The sequence below is a fragment of the Pinus tabuliformis genome, chromosome 7, assembly GCF_031772625.1.
Source record: "Pinus tabuliformis cultivar Carrire ecotype Pingquan chromosome 7, CPIR1, whole genome shotgun sequence".
NCBI classification, from domain to species: domain Eukaryota; kingdom Viridiplantae; phylum Streptophyta; class Pinopsida; order Pinales; family Pinaceae; genus Pinus; species Pinus tabuliformis.
In genome coordinates, this window is record NC_142293.1 from 1,940,165,253 (window position 1) to 1,940,174,452 (window position 9,200).

Below are 9,200 nucleotides of genomic sequence, written 5' to 3' on the forward strand. Positions count from 1 at the left end.
CTAATGGTATTTGAAGTTGACAGGTTCAAGCTGCTGCCTTTGTTTTTATAGCTGATTTTTAGTCTTATTTCTCAAAGTTCTGCTAACACATGAATGATCTTTTATCATGAACTATTATCTTTTAAGGATCAGAATACCACTAACTTGCAGTTGGCTTTGAGTGCTTTTTAGACTAATCTTTCATTACTTTCTAATCATACTTTGCATAGTACATATCGCTGAAGTAGAGAGTTAGAAAGAGCAAAACGTTATCACTAGTCTTTAAAGTAGATTTTTCTCATTTTTAATCACTTTTCTAATTCAACTTGAGCTACTTCCTAATCATACTTTGCATAGTACATATGGCAGAAGTAGAGAATTAGGGAGAGATAATCATTATCTTTGGTTTTAAAAGTGACTTTCTTTTCTTTTATTTGCAGCAGCATGAATGGTGTCTAGTGCCATTGGAAGTGGTCATTTACTTTCAAGTCATTTCAAGTTCTTTGCTTTCAGTTTCATTTCAAGTTATTTCTTTCAAGCTCTTTCTTTGCAAGTTTAAAGTTTGATTACTTTCTAGACTTATTTCTAACTACTTCCTAATCGTGCTTTACACAGCACATGTGTTTGAAGCAGAGTTTTAGGAAGAGTTGAACATTATAACTGGTCTTTAAAGTGGTTTTTCTTACTTGTCACCTTAGAGCTTGACTACTTTTTGGACTTATTTCTGACTACTTCTTAATCGTGCTTTACACAGCACATGTGTTTGAAGCAGAGTTTTAGGAAGAGTTGAACATAAACTATAAAACAACGAAGAAAGAGAAAGGTTAACTAAGCACATATAGTGCACCACACTTCATCAGTTTACGATACCCGGATTGATAATTTATGTAGAGCAATTTAAGACGTTAAATTGACTAAACAGCAAGCAGAATAGCCTCTTTCGAGTTAGCTTTCTTTCATCATAGTTAAAATATTCTTCTGAGAACTCATAGAAGTTGGCTTAAGCTCCTAGCGAACTTGTGGCAGTTGATCAATTGACAACTTGCAATAAGATCTAGTACTTGTGCATACAACACTGTCGCTTCCAAGTTCATTACGAACTATTGGGTTGATAAAAGTAAAGTAGGGAGCCCAGGAGTCGCACCATTATTGTTGCAATACTGGAACTTACAATTTACCAATCTATTGGGGTAAATATGTGATGAAGAGTTACTATGATATGATTCAACCTCCTAGATCACCTTTAGAAAGTGGAATTGAATAAACAAAATCTTACTCACCTTCCTCAGGTGTTATAGGACCCCCATGGGCTAAACTGCCCTTCCAGGTGTCCAAACCCTGAGTTAACTTTCCTTTTTACTGATGTTGACTCGCAATCACATACAAGCTTACATCCAAGTAACTGTAGGCCTCTAGTCATATGCATAACCACTATAAGGGTGAAACTGCAATATATTTTAGCCTGTTCTATGTGTGAGACAACGAAATCGATGCCACCATTTCATGGCTAGACTCCAAGTTACTATGTAGAACTTGATGAAACTTTCTAAAACAATAAATGACACAACAAAAATGCTTATAACACAAAACTTGATCAATGACTTGGCCCAACCAAGCCTAACGATGACATACATTTCGTCAAACACATGGAAAACATGTAATCTAAAGGTCATGAATGCATATATGAACATAGGGGTTTGAAACTTATCTAAGAATTGTCAAGAAAGTTTGATGACCTCTCATAATAGTTTCAATAACATCTACTAGCTCATGCATTCATCAAACTTTCATATATTCATCAAACATGTCAAGATCCATAAACAATATACAACATATAACAAGAATATAAACTAGCAATAACCAACATATAAACCATGGAAACTCAACAATAATGTCACCATCATAATCAACACATATGCTCATAGATCACAATAGAAAATACCTCTTATTAACCAATGAAAAATCCAACCAAGTCAGGGACTTCCACGTATGACTTGACCATAGATTGGGATGAAACAAATATTTCTTTCAACCAATCACCTCCATTGCATATTCCAAACATTTATGTGGGATCTTGTGGAATAAACCAAGAAAACCAAACCAGGGCTTCGGGTATCCAAACCACCTCAACCTTCAACTAGTGATTCCACCTCACTATCGAACATCACTAACCATCACCAGATTAGTCTCCATCCAAGCTATCTAGGGCTCCAGAGTGTTTGTTCGAACCCAAATTCCAGGAATAGTAACTCAACCCATAGTTGTCGCCAACCTCTAGAATGTTTGTATCACCAAGGCTTCCAAGAATAGTAACTCAACCCAAGCTGTTACTGGGCTTCCATAGTGTTTGTCCAACAAGGGCTCTAGGAACTAGTAAGTCAACCCATAAGCATATGGAACATGAGAACCAATCAGAAAACAAATGGGATAACCAACAACACCATGGCTACCCAAGAAATGGCAAGGCTAGGAAAAACTACTGTCAATCTAGGAAATCCTCCATGCTAATGACAGATCATAACCAAGAAAGCACATGCATGGACCATGCATTCAAAAGCTATAAAGGAAACCATGGATGAAACTTGATTCCTTCAAAGTAATCTAGCTATAGCCATTGATCTTGATGTTCCCTTGCACTTTCTTTCTTTCATTTACCTTCTTGATCCAAATCCCAAGTAACCCATACTCCTCCAAGAGTTCTCTAAGAAAAATCTAAGTGTTCGAATGTATGATAGAGAGAGCTCCACCATAGAACTATTGAAAGCCAAGAAAAAGCAATGAATTGATGCTAAAAAACCTTTTTATCATTGAGGTCTCTAATTTCTTCATTTTCCTTCAATTTTCCCCTCATGCAAATCTATGACCTTTCACCTTTTTTTTCCTCCTATTTTCCATTATTGTCATAAATAAAATATCAATTAATGCCTCTTTTCCTTTTCAAAGCCTTTGTTAATTTCCCCTAGCCATAATAAACTGAAAGCAACACCCACTATGATGTTTTGCCCAACATTTAGCTTGGAATATGTGTCTGTGACCTTGGTCTTATATTTTTTTGCCTGAATTTGTAACCAAGGTTGTTACAACATGTATAACTAAACCATTTGGCTTTGATTCCAACCATGTCGAAGGATTTATTTTTGTCTAAATGTGTGTTCCAGCTCTCATGTCCTCACCATAAATTTTACTCTTGAAATAACTCGATGGAAGTTGTGAAGCAACAAGAAAAACCACATGTTCTTAACTGACTGCGTTCATGACCCACTTGTTGAACTTGTCAAAAGAGTTACAAAGAACCCATTTTGATTTGTCACATGGCCGAACTAACTTAAGTAGAAAATCAAGAGCACACAGTGATTTGATGTCTCACACTTGAAAGAAAAATGGAATATCTATGGAATATAAAGTTGGGACTCTACCAATATAACAATCAAAATATTTTCTTCAGTGTCAGATCCTTCATAAAGCAACTGATGGTGAGCTTCCAACAAAAGTGCATGTAGTGGGTTGTCTCCAAAATGAAATTATTTGAATTTCCTTGTCATATCAAGTGACCATAAGAGTAACAATATGTTGGCTAACCATCCAGTATTTCACACATGTGATAAAGAGCTAGTTGCACTTGGATCACCACTGCAAAACTGAGTTTTTTTTCCAATTGATTGTGATTGAAGCTTTCCATTGTAGATAAGGAAACTTGCTTCAAAACATCTGGTGGGCTCGAGTATTGCAGAAATGATGTTGCAACTCATGGGACTCCCTTATTTACTTTTATCAACCCGGTCATTCTTAACAAACTTGGAAGCGACGGTGCTATTTTGATTCATTCTGATAATATTGTTGATCATATTAAACATTTGAAGAAATTTTTACGCAGGATCAAAGATATGGGCATAGTATTATCAGAATCCAAAATGCAGTTATTCAAACCTATGATCGAATTTTTGGGTTACAACCTACATCATGGATCTTACTTTGTAATCCAAAGAATTCTCAATTTTGTTGATCATTTCTCGGATGAAATTAGAGATAAAACTCAGTTGCAGAGGTTCTTGGGAATTTTGAATTATATCTCCAAATTTTTGAAGCATTGTGCACAAGAGCGGAAACTCCTGAACCAAAGACTCCAGAAGATTCCAATACCATGGAATGAAGACTGTACCCAAGCAGTCAAGAAGATAAAAGAAAAGGTAAGGAATATACAGCCTCTCTCACCAATAAGGGAAGAATGGGAAAAAATAATCATGACAGATGCCAGTCATGAAGGATGGGGTGCAGTTTTGTGTTAGAAGAATCCCAGCAGCAAAACAGAGGTTGAAATCTGCCAATATGCATCTGGTCTTTGGGCTAAAAATCAAATGAACTGGTCTAGCCTCAAGAAAGAACTCAGATCCGTTTGTTTGGGTATAGCCAAATTTAGAGATTTTTTTTATTTATACCCATTTTACTATTAAGACAGATTGTCAGGATTTAAAGTATGCAATTCACAAATGTGAATTTGAAGACGTAGCTACGGTGAGATGGATTATGCAGCTCAGCCAGTATAACTTTGAGCACAAGTACTAGCTCTTGCCGCATGCTGTCACTTGATTAGCTAGCACAAGTCCGCTAGGATCTTAAGCCAACTTCTATGAGATATTAGAAGAAGATTTTAACTATGATGGACGAAAGCTAACTCAAAGGAGGCTAGTCTAATTGCAGAAAGAAGCTGAAAGCTGAAAAGAAATGCAAACCCTAGTAAACCCTAGTTTTACCGACTAACCCTACTAATGCAAGAAAAGTGATGAAAGCAGTGGAAATGGATGCCATTGACTCTTGTAAAGGTAAAATTCATGTAACTAAGCTACTTCTGAAGTAAAATCTGGAAAAAGCATATTTTTGTATTTTTGAGTAATTTTGCAGAATTATTATGCATGTGCTTTAACAATTTTTGATTGTGCAGAGGTTGATTGGTGAAAGGAAATGGAGTAGGTGCTTGCAGGAGATTGGGAAGGTGAGAAGAGGGCCTAAGGGGTCCCTAACACCTTCCAAAGAGTTTCACATTGATAATATCTTGAACAACTGCTCATGTGACCTTCTACATGAAGTCTGCAGGGGTTCTACAAGATGTCCTATAGGAAGAGTCGAAAGAGGATTTTGGAGGGTTGACGATGAAAAAATGGTGGGAAAGTGGAAATGGAGGTTGGATGAGGATGTGAATGGCTCTAGGACCTGGTGAATGAAGCTAAGGAGTGATTAAGGTGGTTGGATTTGTTCAAGGATGGAGGGAGCAATGTTGCACAAGAATGTAAAAATTAGGGCAAATTGGAAAAGTGTGGCAAATGAAGGGAAGGAATCTTGGATTAGGGGTTGGATCAGGTTATATGATGGAGGAAGGCTAGGCAGGGAGGTATTATAGGTGTTATGCACACTATTTTCCAAAACTGATCGAACAAAGACTAGGAAAACTAGAGACCTAACTATTTTGACCTAATCTGACCTAAAAACCAGAAACATGATGAACATAAGTTTATAGACAGGAAATCATGCAAGATAAATATGGAAACTAAGCAAGAACATATCTTAAACATGCAAGTACAACTGGTATCAACTTTTCCAACTAAAAATCTAAGACTAGCAATTGCATGGAAAGGAAAAAACAATGTTTTTGTGGTAGCAAGTATGCCTTGGTCTCAGCTCATGGTCCCAAGGAGGGAGAGATGGGATCAAGGATTGCTTGATGTCCCTTTTTTAGATCTTTATATTTACCAAACTATCAAATCAACGTGAAGTATGAAAAGCTATTTTAATCATCAAAAACAACTTAAGTAGCAACGCAAGATCTTAACCTAAATAACATAATTTATTCTATGAATGCAGCAAAGACGCATAAAAGTACACAAAGGAGGTATTGGCACTTGGGTTGGGCCCAACCCCAAGAAATACAGCCTCCTAAGAAAGCTCAGAGCTGGTACAAAGTGAAATTTATCTCCATTACTCAAAAAATAATCATGTCACAAAACTGTTTACAGAAAAAGCTCGAAGATGAGCTGAAATGTAGAGTTGTAATAAAGTGCGAAAAACAACTATTCAATGGCTAAAATACCAAGGCTTGAAGCATTCCTACTTATGCACCACGAGGACTCCCAATAGCCCTCCTTAACTTTAGGAGCTTGGCTGCTCAAAACTATAGTTAATCAACCATTTCACAAAATCTGCTCGGCTGCCCCTTGAAATCATCTTTGGTGGGCTGTTGAAATCTGAGTTGATGGTGGAGAACTTGAGGAAGGGGTCACTTAGTGCTGGAGACACCCTTCCTACGAATCCTCAGCCTTGCTCCTTCGTATTTGGCTGTCAACTTGCTCATAAATGCTTGACCTTGGTCCAAAAGATGTCCAAAAATCTGCAATAAGCATGTATTAGACTTTGTGGTCAAGTGACTATTCTCATTCATTCAATTAACATAAATATATTCAAAAGCATAAATAGAACTATGAAGAATGGTGGATTAATCGAGAATAATAGGCAAAATCAGCCCAATAAGTTACCCATTTTTGGGGCTCATCACCATCACGGAGAAGTCTTCAAAGTCAATTCACACTTCTACACACAACTGCTAACTAAGAAATCAAACCACACAAAAAATTGTATTAAAAAATTTTAGGCCCTACACAGCCTAATTGACACAGGAAAAAACCGCCTAAAGGCAATTCCGTTGGTTTTCATAATCACCTTACCGTGAACTTGTGGGTTATGGCTCACCTATACAAATCAGAAGCATTTACATTGGTGAGTTTTAAGACAAACCTGACCAATCACCAAACAATGGTTTAACATAAAATCCGCCAACGAACATCAGTCCAACCTGAATGCACAAAACCAGACTCCAAATAAAATAAACTCATGTCCATACACTTCTCAGGTCCGCTCAGCAATTGAACAACACCCAGTCCCACGTTGACTTCCCACATTGAATTTCCATTTTTGCACAAGTGCTTCACTCTACACCATTGATTTCTTCATCTAATCTGACAATTTATAGTCAGCCGATCATCGCACATCGCATATCGCAATTTCTCCTGGCCAGGGTTCATTCTCTCATGAATGATGCAATGCAATATTAATCCAACAGTCAGCATCAACAATGATCCAACAGTCTACAGCCCTTCAATGAACATGATTTAAAAACAGGCCTAACCCCCATTGTTGACTGTGACGTAAGTGGTTGAAATTGAGATCGACGACTAGGATTTAGTACAGCATTTGAACCCCAATCAAGACACATGTAGAATCCTAACCTCCACAGTTACACATTTCACTTTGGCTTGTTTTACTTTTCCACCAAAGTTGGCGCTTCCACTAAATTTCCTTCTCACCTCCAGATCGACTCTTTACCAAGTTCAGCTCTGACAAATCCTTTCGCCGCTTAGGAATAGTGTGCTGAGGATTTTCTGATTTCTTTACTCTGCCTTGCAACTATACCTTTGTTTCTTTAACACCACTTCGAACTGGAATATATAATACTCTCTGTGTTATTTCCCTTCTTCTAGATTTCGTAATTCATTCTTTACTTGACCTGTACATACATCTATAAATCCAAACTGGAATCACACAAATTCTACCCAGATGGTAAGTCTTCTGTCACTCAGAAAGACTTTTAGAAATTCAACTTGAATTCATTCATCATGGTTTATCACACATAAACCATAAATTCGTAATTATGGATCACTCAACATACAAAAGGAATGACACACACAGTCACAATGAATTCAATTTCCTCATTCATTAAACAAATGTACAGATACTAATAAAAACCTGTTTACAATATAGCTTTGGCTTGATCTGCTTTTACATGGTCTGTATCAATGGACCTTTCTCATTTCAATTCTCGTAGGCTCACAATCCAACCTTCCTGTATTCTAACTCTCTCTCTACCTCTCTTACTAGCTCTTTTAAGCCTCCGAGGCTTACAAATTATACCCAAAAGGATTCTGTCAACCAATTTTGGTTCAAATCCTAAATCTTCTCAACTAAATCCTAAGAATCCTCTAAGTCCTCAATTATTTCCTAGAATATCTTCTTTATCCCTTGAGGATCTCAACTTTCAACTCATCCTAAGGATCCTCCATAAATCATGAACTAATTTCTAAGATTTACAATATCTCAATCCATACTAATTTCTCATCATAACTCATGTTCTCCTACATTCAAGAACATTTACAAATATCCTCACAATATTTATTTAACTCCTATTCTAAATGTCTCACCTAAATCACTCAAATTACATTAATTATATACTTAGGAAAACCACTCTTTTGAAAACACAAGACCGCCTAGATTTTGCTAAATTTAGACATTTTCAGAACCATGATGCTCCTACATCACACTCCCAAAGTAGAAAATAATCATGATCTCTAGATCATGTGCTTCTGATATTTGTCCTCCTAGATCCCAGATTTTGTTTTGTAATTTATCTTTGCCTATTTCTTTTCCTTTTAGCTGTTTTGTTGTTGCTGTTGTTCTCCAGGTCTCCATAACTTATGCTGCAATGCTCCATTTGCCATGCTTTCATAGTCCATTGTTGTCTTCCTCTTGTTGTTGCTTCTTTCCTTTCTTCTTGTTTTCTTCTTCTGAGACACTTTCATCATTAACGTTCTTATCAACTCAATTTCTTTGTCTAGTATATCCTCTGTCTGTTGATTTCCTTCAACTCTTAATTGTTGAATTTTCATTATTGCCACTATTACATCCTTACTCTCTTGTTCACTATTGTCTTGCACCTTTTCAGCTACTACCATATTGTCTTTCAAGATAATTTCCTGCTTCTATTTACTGTACCTGTCAACTTCTTCTTGACTGTCATTTATGACAATTTCTTTGTCATCCTTCATCAACGATTTATTCTGGATATTTATCCTCTGCTTTTCCAACTTTCTCCTTTGAAAGTCTAACTCTCTATATAACTCAATAATTTTAATTGGAATAGAATTTGGAAATTTTACACAATTTTCAATGCTTTCATTTGTTGTTGACCAATCGTCAAATGGTCCTTCTTCCTCTGCTAAATCTAACTCATCATGCTTAAGTATTCCAAACTCATTAGGCATAGTAATTACCTTTTCTTCATCTTCATGTCTTAAATCATATCTGCTATTCCAATCTTTACTATTACCAGCTCCAATATTCTGCTACATATTTCCATGAGACCTTTCTGTCTCCTTTCGTTTATGAGATCTTGCTATCTC